At 44.6% G+C, this 18,432-nt stretch overlaps 1 protein-coding gene across 3 annotated transcripts in view; it reads right to left on the bottom strand.

The window, feature by feature from the left end:
* PAG1 (phosphoprotein membrane anchor with glycosphingolipid microdomains 1) overlaps positions 1-18,432 on the bottom strand; it is a 248,022-nt gene that overhangs the window by 62,380 nt on the left and 167,210 nt on the right. The window contains exon 1 of one of the 3 annotated variants that reach the window (XM_073550601.1): positions 8,511-8,643. The exons of the other annotated variants lie outside the window; for them this stretch is intronic. The gene's annotated coding sequence lies outside the window, so the exon portion shown is untranslated. Of the gene's footprint in view, positions 1-8,510; positions 8,644-18,432 lie in introns of those variants that run through there. 3 annotated transcript variants of the gene reach the window in all.

Below are 18,432 nucleotides of genomic sequence, written 5' to 3'. Positions count from 1 at the left end.
GCCACAGCTTATCAGGAGTAGGACAAGCAGTGGCGTCACGCCCTGCACCTCCCAAGCTACAAGCTGTGTGAACATGGCGTGGAAATGCCAAATATTGCAACTTCTTTTCTTGCATTTTCATTGGCTTTTTTGGGGGGATCGGGGAGGATTATAGATATAACAGCATTTTTGTTATTTACATTTTCTGTGACTTTTTCAAACTGAATCCTGCTCTGGGTGTAGTGGGCTTTTCCATTGCCTTGTTTAGACAAACTAAAAATAGAAAAAAGTAAAAGTGAGAGAAAAAGATAAGAAAAAAGGAGGACAGCGCAATTCTCCTGATGTTTATGTTGTAGCAAACACTAAGGCTGTGTGCACACGCTGCGGAAAAGGTGCGGATTCATCCGCGCGGATTTTGTACAATCCGCAGGTGAAACCGCAGGTCAAAAGACCTGCGGTTTTACCTGCGGATTGCTCTGCGGTTTTGCCCTGCGGTTTTTCATCTCCTCAATGGAGGAGATGGCAAACCGCAGGAGAATCCGCAGAAAGAATTGACATGTCAATTCTTTCTGCGGATTGAAAACCGCAGATAATCCGCGCGGAAAATTCCGCACCGTCTGCACTGCGGTTTTTGATTCCCATAGGGAATCATTGTACTGTACACCGCAGCAAAAACTGCTGCGGGTCCGCAGCGGCCAAAACCGCTGCGGAACCGCAGCAAAATCCGCAGCGTGTGCACACAGCCTTATACGCCTCATTAAATAACAATTCAGGAGAATCTAGGTAGTGCAGCACAGTGGCTCAGTGGTTGACACTGTAGGGTGGCTCAGTGGTTAGCATTGTACGGTGGCTCAGTGGTTAACACTACAGCTTTACAGCACTGGGGTCCTGGGTACAAATCCCACCAATGACAACATCTGCAAGGAGTCTGTCTGTTCTCCTCGTGTTCGCGTGGGTTTCCTCCGGGTTTTCCGGTTTCCTCTCACTCTCCAAAGACTTACTGATAGGGAATTTAGATTGTGAGTCCCAATGGGGACAGTGATAATGTCTGTAATGCATTGTGGAAATAATGGGGCTATATAAGCAAGACATAATAATAACAATAATAATAATGTGTCTTTCCTCAGTTATTCCTCTGGGAAGTGGTAAGAGACAAATTCTGAGCTGATCATGGCACACTGTATAGACACTATGGAGAAGTGGTGACAACCCGTCCTCAGTCTGTTTCTGCATCTCCAGGAAGGAAACAATACAGAGTTCTCAGACAAGGAGTGCCAGCCTGTGTATTTCACCGGTAAAGCAGCCATGTCAGACGAGCCGCCGTCATCTCCTCTTTTAGATCCTCATGTATTATCTTATCTGCCGCTCGGTCTTTTGACAGCCTCCATAAACTTATACTGTATATTTGGGGTACGCTCGGTGCTGTGACATCGTCATTCTGCCGTGTGGTTACTGGAGAGGATACGAAAGCTCTTTAGGGAAGTTATTCCCATTGTAAAGTCCTATACGGTGTCCGTGTAATTACATATCTATACGCACATACATGTACACATACAGTATATATATACCGTATATACAGTGAAGGAAATAACTATTTGATCCCTTGCTGATTTTGTAAGTTTGCCCACTGACAGACAAGAACAGTCTATAATTATACTTATTTCTTCCTGCAAAATGCAAATACATTTATATAATTTATACAATTTTCTGGATTTTACTTTTGATATCCTATCTCTCAAAGTTAAAATTAACCGACCCTTAAAATTATAGACTGTTCATGTCTTTGTCAGTGGGCAAACTTACAAAATCAGCAAGGGATCAAATACTTTTACCCTTCAGTGTATTATGCATACAAACAGGTTTTTCCCACAAAATTAGAACATCATCAAAAAGTTCATTTATTTCAGCTGTTCAATACAAAAAGTGAAACTCATATCATATAGAGCGATTACAGACCGTGCTTTATTTCAAGTGTTTATTTCTGTTAATGTTGATGATTATGGCTTACAGCCAATGAAAACCCAAACGTAATTATCTTAGTAAATTAGAATACTTTATAACACCAACTTGAAAAATTATTTTAAAATCCGAAATGTTGGCCTACAGAAATGTATGTTCAGTAACTGCACTCAATACTTGGTCGGGGCTCCTTTTGCATCAATTACTGCATCAGTGCGGCGTGGCATGGAGGCGATCAGCCTGTGGCACTGCTGAGGGGTTATGGAAGCCAAGGTTGCTTTGATAGCAGCCTTCAGCTTGTCTGCATTGTTGGATCTGGTGTGTCTCATCTTCCTCTTGATAATACCTTGGTGTTAAGGTCAGACGAGTTTGCTGGCCAATCAAGCACAGTGATACTGTTGTTTGTAAACCAGGTATTGGTACTTTTGGCAGTGTGGACAGGTGCCAAGTCCTGCTGGAGAATGACATTTCCATCTCCAAAAAGCTTGTCGGCAGAGGGAAGCATGAATTGCGCTAAAATTTCCTGGTAGATGGCTGCGCTGACTTTGGGCTTGATAAAACACAGTGGACCTACACCAGCAGATGACATGGCTCCCGAAACCATCACTGATTGTGGAAACTTCACACTAGACCTCAAGCAGCTTGGATTGTCTGTCTCTCCACTCTTCCTCCGGACTCTGGGACCTTGATTTCCAAATGAAATGCAAAATTTACCCTCCTTGTGGAGTCTGTCAGAGACTGCCTTCTGGACATCTGTCAAGTCAGCAGTCTTCCCCATAATTGTGGACCCTACTGACACAGACTAAGGGACTTTAAGCCTTTGCAGGTGTCTTTGTCAATTATTCTAGTTTACTGAGATAATGACTTTTGGGTTTTCATTGGCTGTAAGCCATAATCATCAACATTTAGAGAAATAAACACTTGAAATAGATCACTCTGTTTGTAATGACTCTATATAATATGAGTTTCACTTTTTGTATTGAAGAACTGAAATAAATTAAGTTTTTGAGGATATTCTAATTTTGTGAGAAGCAGTTGTATGTATGCATTCATACACACACACACACACACACACACACACACACACGTATGTATAATCACACTAGCTGCAGAGGCTGCCCGGGCATAGTAACTAACTACGGTTAGTTATAACAAATTATAATGATTATATCTATCTATATAAAGCTGAGTGTAGAGCCCCGCCCGTTCCGCATAGCCACATTCACTATAATATTCCACATCATCCCATCAGCCAGAGCCACTGGACTATTACCACTAATATCCCACATCGTCCCATCAGCCTGGAGTCAGAACCAGAGCACTGAGTGGAACGGTCCTAACTTCCATACCAATGATCCCTTTAATAGAAGCCTGAGATGAGAGTCAGTGCGCTGAGGGATTTACCCTAACTTCCATACCGGGGATCCCTTTAAGAGATCCTGGGATCAGAACCAGAGCGCTGAGTGGATTTGTCCTGACTTGCATACCAATGATCTCTTGATCCCTTTAATAGAACCCTGGGGTCAGAATCAGAGCACCGAGGGATTTGCCCTAACTTCCATACAGGAGATTCCTTTTTCGAGAGCCTGGTGTCAGTATCAGAGCATTTGAGGCAATTGCCCTGACTTCCATACCGAGGATCCCTTTAAGAAGGGCCTGGGGTCAGTACGAAAGTGGATTTGCCCCAAATTCCATACCAATGATCCCTTTAAGAGATCCTGGGTTCAGAACCACAGAGCTGAGTGGAACGGTCCTAACTTCCATACTGGGGATCCCTTTAAGAGACCCTGGGGTCAATACCAAAGCGCTGGATGGATTTGCTCTGACTTCCATACCAATGATCCCTTTAAGAGGGAAGATGTGCCTACGGGATGGAGGATGTGTGATGGGGATATGGTCCCGGAAGAGGGATTCATTTCTGTCATGTGCTCTCTGCTCCTTTCAGGGGGCAGACAATGGCTGGGAGCTTATGTTCCTGGGGATGCTAGATTTCGCCCACCATTTCAGTGTCTGCTGAGGTGTTGTCAATTGGGAAAACTGTTGGTCATAGCAACCAATCACAGCTCAGCTGCTTTTGAACAGCTCTGGTGAAATGAAAGATGCTTTGTGATTGGTTGGTGATACACACATTCATTTTTATATAGAGATTATTATATACAGCCATGATTGAAAGCTTTGGCATCCTCAAGACTGTTCCAGAAAACAAAGTATTTCTCTCAGAAAATAATTGCAATTACACGTTTTGTTATACACATATTTATTTCCTTTGTGTGTTGGAACAACACAAAAAAAAAAAACAGAAAAAAGTCAAATTAGACATAATTTCACATAAGACTTTGGGAGGAAAAAATTGTTAGCACCTTTCCGAAATTGTGGGTAAACTAGGGAAAACTACTTTGTTTCATGCATGTGATGCTCATTCAAACACCTCTGGCAAGTAACAGGTGTGGGTAATATGAAAATCACACCTGAAGCCAGATAAAAAGGGGAGAAGTTGACTCAATCTTTGAGTGTGTCTGTGTGTCACACTAACCATGGAGAACAGAAAGAGGAGAAAAGAACTGTGAGCATTTGGGAACCAAAATGAGTTACATAAGTTGAAAAAAAAGACATAAGTCCATCAAGTTCAACTTCTCTCCAACAATTATACATTATGTCACTAATTTAACTATAACCCACAATATTACTCGTATTGAGGAAATCATCCATCCCTTTTTCAAAAGCTTTCATAGTGTCTGTCACTACTACCTCTTGCGGTCGGGCATTCCACATTCTGACTGTTCTAAGAGTAAAGAACCATTTCCTATTTAGCGGCCGGAATCGCCTTTCTTCCACTCGCAATAAGTGCCCCCTGGTCTTTAGTTTGATCTTTGGAAGGAATAAGTCATGGGCCAGTCCTTTGTATTAACTACACATATATCCACAATCTCAAGGTCACAAATCCATCTCCAGAGATGTTGATGCTCCTTTGTCCATGGTGCACAGCATAAGCTAATCTCCCTGGTCGGCAGAGAAAAATTGATGAAAGGTTGCAATGCAGGTAGTCCGGATGGTAGATAAGAAGCCCCAATCAAGTTCCAAAGAAATGCAAGGATGTCCTGGCAGGCTCAGGGTGCATCAATGTCAGTGAGCACTGTCGACATTTGAATGAAATGCTATGGCAGGAGACCCAGGAGGACCCTACTACACTACTAACACAGACATAAAAATGCTTGACTGCAGTTTGACAAAATTTACGTAAGCCAAAATCCTTCTCGGAAAGCGTCTTGTGGACAGATGAGACCAAGATGGAACTTTTTAATAAAGCACATCATTTTACTGTTTGCCAAAAATGAAATGAGGTCTGCAAAGAAAAGAACGAAGTACCTACAGTCAAGAATGGTGAAGGTTCAAAGATATTTTGGGGTTGTTTTGCTGCCTCTGGCCCTGGGTACCTTTAGTGTGAAGATTACCAAAGGATTTTTGGTGGCAATGTAGTGGCCAGTGTCAAAGTTGGGTTTGCATCATAGATCATTCCTTCCAGCAGAACAATGCCACCAAACTTATTTAAAGAAGCACCCAGAAATAGATTGAAACAAAGCGCTGAAGAGTTCTGAAGTGGCCAGCAATGAGTCTGGATCTAAATCCCATTGAATACCTGTGGAGAGATCTTAAACTTGCAGTTGGGAGAAGGCAGACTTCAAATATGAGAGACCTGGAGCAGTTGGCACAAGAGTGGTCAAAAATTTCAGTTGAAAGATGTAGAGAACCTTGTTGATGGTTATAGGAATTGATTGATTGCAGTTATTTATTACAAAGGGTGTGCAATAAAATATTAGGTTGAGGATGCTAACAATTTTGTCTGGCCCATTTCTAAGGTTTTGTGTGAAATTATGTCCAATTTGCCTTTTTTCCTTTTGTGTTGTTTCAATACACACAAAAGAAATAAACATGTGTCTGTAACAAAACATGTGTAATTGTGATAATTTTCTGGAAGAAATACTTTATTTTCTGGAATAATTTCAAGGGTGCTAACACTTTGGGCCATGACTGTATATATATTAGAATAATAATATTGTATGGAAATGTATATGTACCAGGCAATACTAAATTTGGGTGAGGTTCACATATAATCTTACTCTACTCCTGGAATTCAATTGGTAGCAGCGAACCATTTGACATGGCGTCTGGCCGGGGGGGGGGGGCTGCCGACGTCTGTTGTAAGGTCAGCAAACTGCATAGCAAAAGGTGTCACATGAACAAAGGTTCAAGTAAAGAGATCACCATGTGCCACAGAGAAAACAGCAATCTTTCACTGGAAGCACAAATGGCCATGAAAAGTGTCATTTTATTGTAGATATAATGGGAAGGCCCACAGTTCAGGAGATCATACATGGGAACCAGCTGGAGGACGTCGAAAGCCACACGATCTATCAGACGTTGTCCTGACAGTCCCTAAAGTCAGGTGTCAAGAACAGAAGGATATTACATTTTTAACTTCCGCAATGCTTTGTGTTTTGGGTGGAAGTTTAGTGTATGGTCAGTAGGTCTGGTCCAAATAGAGCTCAGAAAACTCTCAAAAGGCTCATCCCGTTCATTTTTATGTAAAGATAACTTGCAGTTTGTATGTTCACACTTTTGTGGATCTTTTAACCCTTCAGATTAAAAAAAAATGCCAAGTGGTTACAAGAAGAGGGAGACCCATTCTTCAGGCATCTTCTGCTTGGAAGACACTCCATACTTTACAATAGAAGTCAATGGGAAGGTAACAAAAAAAAACCCAACACCTGGGCTTTAGTGATGAGCGAATGTGCTGGGATAAAGTCTTATCTGGGGATGCTCGGGTGCTAACAGAGTGTCTTCGGGGTGCTTGAAAAATATGTTTGAGTCTACGCGGCTGCATGTCTCCCGGCTGCTCGACAGCAGCAACACAAGAAGGGATAGCCTGTTTGTTAGGCAATCCCTGCATGTGTTGCGGCTGTCGACCTGGTACTAGACACGTAGGTGGGGACTCGGACATATTATTCGAGTACGCCGAAGCACGCACGGATAACATCTTATCCTTCACAAAAAAAACACTCAAAAGGTGCCCACCCCCCAAAAAAAATAAACTCAAGAGAAGCCAACAAAAAACAATTACAAACAGCTGAAGAATTCAATCAGTGACAGCAGAGAAAAGTTGGTAACAAGTCCGATATTAGTTCTGACTTATGGGTAAAAAATGTCCATCTGTTCGGACGGATTGATTCAGTACTAAGTCTACGGTGGACTTCTATCTCCATCTGTTGAACTCAGACTGTTCCCAGTAAGCGGAATGGGGAGAAGCAGAGGGGAGATCGTTTTAGGATAAGTGACAAGTTGTCCAAAAATGTCTGCCCCCCCCGTAATAATTACTTTATCATACGTGTGTGAATTACATCAGCCGCTACTTTTCTACGAGGAGTAACAGGAGATGGTTGGTCGCACTGCTGCTGGGAAGGCAGCTGTCACACGCTGGGGTAGGATTTGATGGTAGCTTCATTACACATTTCAAACTCTTTTTCAACAAAAAGGCTGCGCACATTTGTGACTACCAAGGTCCATCAGGCCTCTCTATGGACAGGAGACCTCTCTGGAGGCATGCATCATACAGGGGAGTGTTAGGCTTCATGCACACAGTAGTACGGAATCCTACAAACTTCACATGTTGGCCCCATAGGGCACTGCAGATAGGCTAGCCGCTGGAAACAATGCTTTGGAAGGAGAATTCCTCTACAATATCACATCTAATGGTGCTTGACTTTGTTTTTCTCTTATTGTATATGGGATCAGATATGAGGGGGCTGTATTACTGGAGATTGCCCTTGTAGTTGTAAGCATGAAGTGCCTCGTCTGCATGGTGGTCCCCCAGATCAGTGCTTGGGACCCAATTATATGGCATTTACATGAAGTAGTAGTGTATAGGAGCCGGCATTCACCTGGTACAGCCCCCCTATGGTCCGAGCTCCCCTCCTACCTGCCCCATTCCTCAGGTGGTTTCCATACTATCTCACTGTAGGTCACACCTTGGGCATCACAGGAGCAGAACAAGTCTCCAAACCACCGCTCCCCATAACTAAGGTCATTTCCTTACCTGGCACGTTGGTAAGTTTTACTCAAAACACATACAAAACGTTTATAAGCTGGATTGTCGTACATGGTCGTAGCTTGCTTTCGGAAACCTATAACATTAGACTAGGTGCATGGATGGTGGAAAAGTAGAAACAGATGCCCCAAATGACACATCCACAACACACCAAGAGGGGTTGTCAGCCATAGATCAAGAGTCAGCATATTTTCTTAGAAAAAAAGGAAGAAGTGGTGATCTCCGGGAGACATTCGGGCGTCCATGACCCCATTGGGAAATCATAGTGGAGATTGCTGCAACCAATAGATCTACAGTCGTAATAAAAAACAGACCACACTAAAAAGTATACTGGCAAGCAAGGGTTAGCAGGCACAAGTATGAGGGCTTTGTATGTAGGGAGCGCACGCTTGCCCAATGCCTTTCCTACAGAGCTACAGCAGTCTTGTGCACCAGGATAGACAGGAGGAGAACAAAACCTTACACTTACCAGCATATGAGAAGTTTCACCGCAGGTAGGAGCGGAGCCGGACACCGGTGCAGATGGGGCTCCTGACAGCTAATCCCCCATCACACTGGAATGTAAAGCTTGCAGTAAGCTGGTCACCGGAGAATCTGCATGCAGAGCACAGAGCGCTTCCTTATGAGGCTGCCAGCTCCTCAGCAACAATGCCTCCTCTGTCAGAACACAGAGTATCACCACACTGCCCCTGTGCGGAGACCTTAACTCCCTGCCTGCAAGGGTTAACTCCCCAACCTAAAGGCTCTATGGATCTATGGGTATTGATCAGCGCGGTGCAGAACGCTGGCTCGCTAATATACGCCGCGCCGCTCCTTTCCCCACACATCCAGCTCAATAGCACAAATAAGATACCATAAATGTCTTGTCAGTAAGAATGACATTTTTTTTTTTTTTTCACAAATTGATGACAAAAAAGTCCCAAATTTTTAGACCCAAACTTGAAGCGCAGCATTTTAGAAAGCGCTTATGTCTTTACAAAAATGTGGCGGATCTGGAAAGTCTGAGCAGAATTCAATTTCTTTCAACGTAATGGTGGGTAATTAATATCACATGTCTATTATATATATATATATATACACACACACACACATAAATCTATAGATACACATACAAAGGGGAGTCAACAATTATCTGATTCCTGTTGGTTTGGTCACACCGTCTCATCAGCGCTTTCCATGCGATGTCGCCATCGCCCCGGTCTCTGCCGTCCAGGTGTGAACAGGATGCGCCATTTCATCTGCAGCTGTGGTGAGAGAACAATGGCCGCACCACTTGTGATTTGTGTGTGCAGGGATTGGTTTTTTGTGGTCTGGGGGCGTCTGTGGGGATGTTTATCGGAGACCTTATGTGCAGTGTGGAGAAAGTCTTCTCACCTGAAGTGTCTATGATTGGATAGAGAAGACCAAGGAAGAGCGCACAAGTGTCGGCCACGAAGAAGGAGCCGGACCCCGTCCACATCTACCACTGACGACGACATTGAGCGAGCACGGGGACGGATTCTGTTGGGTAGATGAGTGACCACAGATGATGTCCCCTGAACGAAGCCCTACGAGGAGGTGAGTACAGTCGGGGACGCAGGCCTCCAGACCAGCCGAGAATCAGGTTTATTGTGGGAATATGAAAGCTTGTGAACAAGCTGTATTGAAAGCAGGAAGATTCCTAAAAGGTGTTTAAAACCAATTCTACAGCCAGAGTGCGGATATTTTTTGACTCGTCCTCCTAAAGCATATATAAATACAATAGGCAGGAGATCCTTCCATCACACATTATTTTGCAGCTTTATTTTAATTCATACGTGGTCATCACTACATTGGGTCCAGACCCCGAAATAGAGGCGCGTCCCAGAGGTGGGAGTGGCAGCCATCGATGTCCCAGCTAAAAACACAAATACAACCTGTACTATCTACTACAGAAACGATGCTTCCTCTGGGGCTCATCTTCCGTACAGACCCCATTCACATTAGAGTTGGTCAACCGGCCCAATTGACCAAATTATTTGTATGGGGCTTCCTAACACTCTCCCCAAAAATGATGTTAGGGGAGATCGGGTATAGCAGCAGCTCACTGCACGTTTCCCATAATGAGCACGAGAACTTGGGCGAGCCAAGCGTCCATGTGTACGGGGAGGTCGGGAAAGATGGTTATCGGCCAAACAAGCTTTGGTATCAGATGTACGGGCGCAGTATGGCCGCCAATTACCACCAACCATTTCATTTACCGCATAGAACAACATGAAGTTGTAATGTCTTCTATCGACAGCGCGGTATTCAGTTACCAGGATTAAACACTTCTGCCTGAAGCCGCAGTCAGGGGTACAATTCTGAGACCTCAGGATTGATTGATAGACGCAGGTTTAATAAAGAAGATATGAAAAAGCTTGTGGTGTGTAATATGGCAATATCGTGTGTAATAAGGCAATATCGCGAGTTCCTCAATGAAATCACAATTCTGCAGCACTGTTCGTTCCTCGGCTACTCCTCCTAGAGAGCTGACATCTGCGCGCTGCCATTGGCTTTGTCAATGATTGCTCAGTGTGCTCAGCTGTCACTTTAGTGCACACGTAGTCTTTAGGGTCTGCGGATTTTGTTGGAAAATCCGCAGGACAAAAGTCCTGCGGTTCATCTGCGGATTGGCCTGCGGTTTCACACCTCATAATGAAAAGGTGTGAAACCGCAGCGGAAACCGCACAAAGAATTGACATGCTGCGGATTGTAACCCGCAGCAAAACCGCGCGGAAAAATCAGCAGCATGTGCACTGCGTTTTTTTTTGTCACATAGGAAATAAAGGTACTGTACAACGCAGCAGAATCCGCAGCGTGTGCACATACTTTAGATGAGGAACATCACAGGAACAGCACAAGGTAGAGAAACTGACAAAAACTTGGTCCAACATTTGTATTTCATAACAAATACAAGGATTTCATAAAATAGACATTTTAGAGAGAGACCTGATCCCTCTTTGAGAATAAGATAAGGTTCATAAGAGCGCACCGTATCCCGTGACAGAGTGACTATCTTTAGGGAACACTGCGTTTGCAGTTCCAATGGCAGGATCCTTAAAGAGAATCTGTCACCAGGTTTCTGCCATCTGATCTGAGAGCAACACAATGTAGAGACAGAGACCCTGATTCCAGCGGTGTCACTTATTGAGCTGCTTAGCGTAGTTTTGATAATCTACTGCTTTCAAATCAGTGATTATATCACTAGAGGACTAATAAACCTGCTTCATGAGCTCTGTATAACTCTGCCCCCAGCACTGATACTGATTGGCAGCTTTCTGTGTACACTGTGCATAGGCAGAAAGCTGCCTATCGGTGGTGGGGGCGGGGTTATACAGACCTCTTTAATACAGAGGACTACATGTCAGCACATCTACTAGTCCTCTAGTGAAAATCTCCTTCTGAAAAAACAGTGATTTATAATCACAACTACACTAAATAACCCAGTACATGACAAACAGCTGGAATCAGGGTCTCTTGCCTCTACATTATGCTGCTCTCAGATTAAGTAGCAAAAACCTATTGACAGATTACCTTTAAAGGGGGGTTGTCTCATCATGCTAAATGGATAAAATTGCATAGATTTTATAAAAAAAAAAAAAAGCAACTTTGCAATTTACGTAAAAACCTCTTTGCTCTCAAGAATGAAGGGATTTTTTTTAATTCTGGAGTTTACTGCTGGTTGCCACGGTTACCGACCACCTCTGTAGTCTACCAGTGGTGACTGATCTCCAAGGCAAGGAAGCTTTGAAAATGACTATATGTAGCCAAGTGTTTGGCTGATGCTTAAGGTCAAAGCTGCCAAGCTAGCAGAATGGGAGTGTGGACAGTACAGACCAGCGGTGCAACAATGCCGCCGGCCCGAGCTGTCAATCTTTAGAACTGCAAAAACTTTAAAACTTCCTAAAGGCATAACAGAAAGGCAAGCTTTCACTTCTGCGCAGAAAAGCTACTGGACAACGGTAAGGACCATGCTGGGAAGAGATGGGAGAGGTAGATCTGGGACCTACAGTGCTGGCAGAAAGCTGATACAGGAATCAATTAAAAATGTAGATTGTAAATCAGAGACTATTACATTTGGTATAGTTTCTTGATATTTTAGACTGGTGCACTAAAAACAAATTTACCCTCTTGTCGGTGATGAGAGAAGTAAGAGCATGCTTCATTTGGGAGAAATGCTATGTGCTCTATAAACTAAAGTTGGGTTGAAGTTATCGGAGATACATGAAAATAAACTTCTCCCGACATAAATATTATCTTGAACACGCTACTGCACGAGATAACCAGAAATACACTAACTTCTGGTGTTTTTAGCTGCCGTGTGCTGGGAGCTTTGGTCAGGCGTCCCTGGCAGGGAACGCGTGGATGGCTTGTGTTGTGTATTCTCTGGCATAGTGGACTCATGAGATCTGATAAAACCCCTAGTGCTGGCAAGCAGCATCTCATTCAGACAGATCCCAGCTGTCTGACAACTTGGTACATCTGAAAACCAAATGGCAGAACTGAATAGATCAAAAGCTTCCTCCCAGCACAGCCAGACAAAGGCATTACCGCGCCATTCCTCCGACACCGCAGCGCCAAAACACATCCAATCACTGCAAATATCCACATACAGATGACAATAAGGCTTTGTAAGCACACTGGGGTGTTATTGTGACACTACTGGAGTTGATGTGTTACCGCTCCTCAATGACAGCATCCAGCAGTAATCACACAGCAGTCAGCAGCATGCCGTGTAACGTGCATGCAACTGCTCCCATGGTAATGGTTACGTCATACTTTTGAAATGGATCCAGAAGCAATCGGTTAATTTTAGCAGGGAAAAAAACAAGTAATGCAGAAACAAACTTTTTTTTGCCCGGCTATAAAAAAAACCAAACTGATTGAGATTGCATCTGTCTTTTCAACATTGAATTGAAATCTATGGAAAATGGATCCATTAACTAGCTATCCGTTTTTTGCTTACCGGATCATTTTGAAACCGACGACTACTGGACATGTGAACTCTCAAGTAATGATCCATTTAAAACGGATTCAGTAGCAAAAAACGGATCCATTTCAAATGGAAGAAAAACATTTTCTTTAGATTTCAATGATAAAAAGAAACAAAACAGGTCCAGTTGCTAACTTTTTTTTAGCTGGACAAAACAAGGTGTGTCTGCACAACTTTTATTTTTGTCCTGCTATGATAACTGCGGCTGGATCGGTGTCAAACGGATTATTACTGGGCATGTGAACTTAGGCTGTGTTCATGTGCCCAGTAATCAGCTGTTAGAACAGATCCAGCAGCAATCAGTTGACAAAAAAAAGTTGTGCAGACACAATCTGTTTTCTTCCCATTTGAAAATGATCCAGTAATCAAAAACACAGATTCCTTTCAAACGAAAGAAAAATGGATGGCCAATTAATAGATCCATTTTCCATAGACTTCAATGTGAAAACAAAAAATACGGTTCCAGTTAAAATCAGGTTTCTATACCCAAGTAAAGTTGTGACTGTACAACTATTTTTTGTAAACGGATTGCTGCTAGATCCGCTCTAACTGATGATTACTGGACATGTGAACACAGCCTAAGCCCAACTCTCCCAAAGTACGAGCATCTCCTAAGGAAGGTTGTGATGTGTCCCACTGTAGAGGTGTACAATGAGATACGACACCCATAGGCTGAAATGTAAGAGAGAAAAAATGGGATCCTGTGAAGTATGGGAGGCTTAAGCCACACTCACACGGTCAGTATTTCACAGCAGTATTTTAAAGCGGAAACCAGGAGTGGGTGAGAAATGCAGAAGTGGTGACGTGCTTCTATTATACTTTTCCTTTGATTCTTCCACTACTGGTTTTGGCCTACAAATGCTGAGGTAAAATACTCACCAAATACTGAATGTGTGAATGTGGCCTTACAGTATTCTTCCACAGAAAACACAAACACTCGGAGTATTCCAAGTACATGAGTGTGACCATACATTGGGATATTATCCCAAAGTAGTCATTAGATATTTAGAAAACTGTGACGGTTTGTCTAAGGGCGCAGTCAGACGGCCGTATAACACGGACGAGGATCGCATAGCAATGCACGGACTGGCTGTCGGCTCTGCTGACTTGAGTGAGACAGCTGCATAGAAATACAAGCTGTCATGCTCCGGTCAGGAGAGCCGCTGGCCAGTTACAATCCTCGTCTGTGTTAGGCTAGGTTCACATTTGTGGATGGCCGATGATTTCTTCTGTGTAGTTCCGCCCACTGCCGCACCTCCTCCGGTCAGCTCCGCCTATGTCCACATGCGGTCTGCGTACCTATCTTTAACATTGGGTACACAGGTCATGCGGATGAGTCGTTTTGACGATGCGGCGACTCGCATGGAATGCATCAAGTTGCAATTTTGATGTGGTCGCCGCATCTTCAAAACGACGCATGCGGAGGCATCCGCATACATCCGCACGGTCTGCGTAGCCAATGTTAAAGATAGGTATGCATGCCGCATGTGGACGTAGGCGGAGCTGACCGGAGGAGGTGCGGCAGTGGGCGAAGCTTCACGGAGGAAGTCTGCATCCCTCCACAGCTCGGCCTTCCGCAAATGTGAAACTAGCCTTATACAGCCGTCTGACTGCTCCCGACACCTGTACATTGTGTATGGGTGGGACCTGAATTTCCTCCAAAATCCAAGTTTAGGAGCGGAAGTACGATTAGAGTCTATTGCCCTCAGGGAACAGAAGCTGCCATCATAGGTGTTCAGCAAACACGCAGGCTCGACTGAATGCGGACGGTGGGCAGGGCAGAATGGCTTTACACCAAAGAGGAAACTGGCTGAGAGTTAAAGTGTAGATCCAGCTGGTAGGCCCTTATACACACTGGATCACTGTGCACCCTCCCAAGTCTACAGTTATATTCTCGACTGAGCGACCCTGTGTTCTCTATGAGATGAGAGCTGCCGGCAGACTCCTCCACAGCAGCTCCTCACCTGGAGAACAAATGCATCAGCCGTGAAAGCTCTACAAGTCAGATCCTTCTCTCCCCTAACATCATGATTGTTCGCCCAATGCGCCGATATTGGATGTTTAATCTAAGGTTATGATCACATGTCACATAGTTATTTGCATCTTTAGATCCATTTTTGGATAAGAAAACCATGAATAAAAATGAACAGATGCAGAATTAATTTATTTGAATTGGGAGGGAAATGTCTCAATCTGTTGCTTAGCTGGATCAGATAACTGTCTGCCCACTTGCATCCATTGTTTTGTTTTCTTACCATTGAAGTCTTTGGGAGATGGATTATAATGGAAGTTGGTCAGGGATGTTGTGTTTGCCAAGCGCTGCACATGCCCAGAGGTTCTCAGAGATACAACAGTAAAACCGGATCCGTTACGAAGGGACGCAAACCGGAGACTGAAAGCACGCATCTATTGATGATATGACGGCTGGGTACAAATGGATGACATCTGGATATATGACGGAGCCCAATACGTATATGGGACCGTATACAAAAGGCAGATGTTAATCTGTAACCAAGAGATAAAATTCAAAGCCAATGAAGATACATGGTGACCAGAAAGCAGAAGAGGCTCATGTCATATACAAAACTAATGAAATAACCCCTTCCAGATAAGATAAGGCACAAGGGCTGATTGATAGACAATGTATGTATAATAAGCAGCTGTGGCCATATACAAGACGGGAGATCCAAAGAACGAGACGCCGGCCCTGCTGAGGAGGACGTATCGATCTGTTCATAGACCAGATAAAGTATTACCATATGATAATGAGCGGGAGAAGTGTGAACGCTGCGGCATCCATCATGTCCTGACAATCAGTGTGTGTACCGGAGATTTATGGGGCACGATGCAGGTCAGGCATGGCGAGGGGCCGCATATTACGGACCTCCTGTATATTACAGACAGGTGTCGTATTGGAAGCTGCTGGCGGGGCCAGGCAGTGACCGAAGGGATTATCAGGTTTATCTGAGCGGGATTCATTTTCTTGGGGCACTTTTCCAGCAGGTGTTGGATCGCTGTTAGGCCACATTCACACATTCATTATTTGGTCAGTATTTTACATCAGCATTTGTAAGCCAAAACCAGGAGAGGAACAACCAGAGGAAAAGTATAATAGAAACATGTCACCACTTCTGGATTTATCACCCACTCCTGGTTGTGGCTTAAAAAAAAACTGACCAAATACTGAATGTGTTAAAGTTTACACACGTCATGGTATACTGGCTGTGGCCGGGGTCACACTAGAGAGGAATACGGACGAGTGAGAGGCGTAAAAAGCACGCATTACACACGGACCAATGATTCTCTATGGGGTCCCTCGCACCAGCCGTATATTTCTCATCCGTATTCTACGGTCCGTGCCAATCGCAGCATGCTGCGATTGTCAGCGTACTACGCCCGTAGTTCGCCAATGCAAGTCTATGGGTGCGCAAAAAATACTACGGATTACACACGGACCACACGTGTGACTTGCGAGAAATACGCAGGTCTTTTGGCTGCTGCCAGGAAATGGCCCAATCCATCATTTACACATGCAAATGAGCTCAAAAAGCGCTCCAGACATCCAGGAAGTACGCGTCCACGGAGTACAGCAGCGTCATGGCGCCATATTTCCTCAATGTGGAGATGCTGATTGTACTAGTGCAGGAGCGACCGGAAATCTGGGAGCAACGTGATGCCCATTATGCCAACCGGACAAGAAAGGAGGCATCATGGAGGCGCATATGTCACCAGATGTTCCACGATTTTGGTGATCGGAAACGTGAGGAGCAGCAGCAACTGAGTAAGTACAACCCAAAAACTGTTTAAAATTACCTCACTTCAAAAAATGCATATAGAATCAGCCCACCCCTTCCTGTGCTTGTACTTTTTTCATCATGAGGCGGGTAGATTTTGATGTGACCCATGGTTTTACACTGCCATCATTTGGCACAGGCCACAAGCTCCTCATCCTCCTAGCCAACCAAGTTAGTAAGTGTAGTTACTTGATACATGAACTACTGTGACCCTGTGTATCTGGCCTGGATGCCCCAATTATATATGCCACCCTGGGTAGAAAGCACACCCCAGAAGGCCACATGCCTAGGATACTGGTAGCAAATTTGACATATCAAATATGTGAAATTTCCTGTCACATTGCAGTGGAAGATGTGATAGACGCTGGCGCAGCATCCGCGACAAATACAGGCGGGAACGTCAGCAGCGGTCCAGGAGTGGTGATGCGGGCCATCTAAAGAGGAAATACATCTATTATGACCGCCTCTCCTTCCTCTCCCCTATTCTGGATCTGAGACCGTAAGTAGATACCTCACACCACATTACACAGATACTTTACAGGGCCAAAAATATTGATTTATTTTTGGCTCTGTTCTATTTCATAACAGAACTCAGTCCAACCTTACGGAGAGAGGAACTGGCTCAGATACAGAGCCCATCATTGATCCTGTAGGTGATGAGGTGGCTGGCCCATCTTCTCCCCCTACAAGCAGCATGGATGAAGAATCCTCTCAGGAAAACCCAGTGCCTGTGCAACAAACCCTACCACCAGGACCACATCCACAACCAGGACCGTCTGCTGCTGCACCATCAGCCATACAGGAGGAGCAGGGCAACATGAGCAGCAGCCCAACTGCCCAGATCCGGGGCTCCCCACAGCCTGCTGGACCATCCCGGCGAGGAAGTAGAAGGCGCCAGATCCCTGCCCAAGATACACGTACAAATGTGGACACTGGGGTCCTCAACTATTTGGCTAGAGTCAATAATGATGATGGCGAGGAGGCATACTCGCGCAGCCTGGCCCTTTATCTTCGTGCCCTTTCCCGTGAGGTGAGGCTCCGTATTTGAGGATGTTTTCAGATCCTGCTTGATGCTTGCACACACCCCAATACCCCATATGAATTATTTGAATATCTGGAGAGGTGGCAGCTTTCACCCACAAATCTAATGCGCCTTAGACACCCCACACACATGCTTGCTCAAGCAGGCTCTGAGGATCCTCAAATACGTGGGCCTACACCTCACCCCCTTCCTCCCCCTACCCAACCTTCCCAACAGCAGCCACATATGTCTGGCTCTAGCCAACCTCACCATTATGGCCACTTGTTCCCACCCAGTGATGGAGGCTGGTTCCAACCTCGTTGGGGACGACATGGATATATTGGTGGGTATGAGACACGGGCCTACCAGACCCAACAAGATGCCCCTCTTCATTTTCACTCTGGCCAGTACTCACAACAATCCCAGGAGGCAGTACACTACCCACATCATGGGCAACAGTATGGCCCCACACAGGGCGATGTTGGGCAAAGTAGCCAGCAGCAACCACAGGCTGGTCTTCCGCCTTCTCCTTCCGCAACTTACCAAAATTTATAATGTAGCCATTTTGGTATTGCATAATGTT

The sequence above is a fragment of the Dendrobates tinctorius genome, unplaced genomic scaffold, assembly GCF_039654945.1.
Source record: "Dendrobates tinctorius isolate UK_male_01 unplaced genomic scaffold, ASM3965494v1 ptg000165l, whole genome shotgun sequence".
NCBI classification, from domain to species: Eukaryota; Metazoa; Chordata; class Amphibia; order Anura; family Dendrobatidae; genus Dendrobates; species Dendrobates tinctorius.
This window is presented reverse-complemented; position numbering and strand designations above follow the sequence as displayed.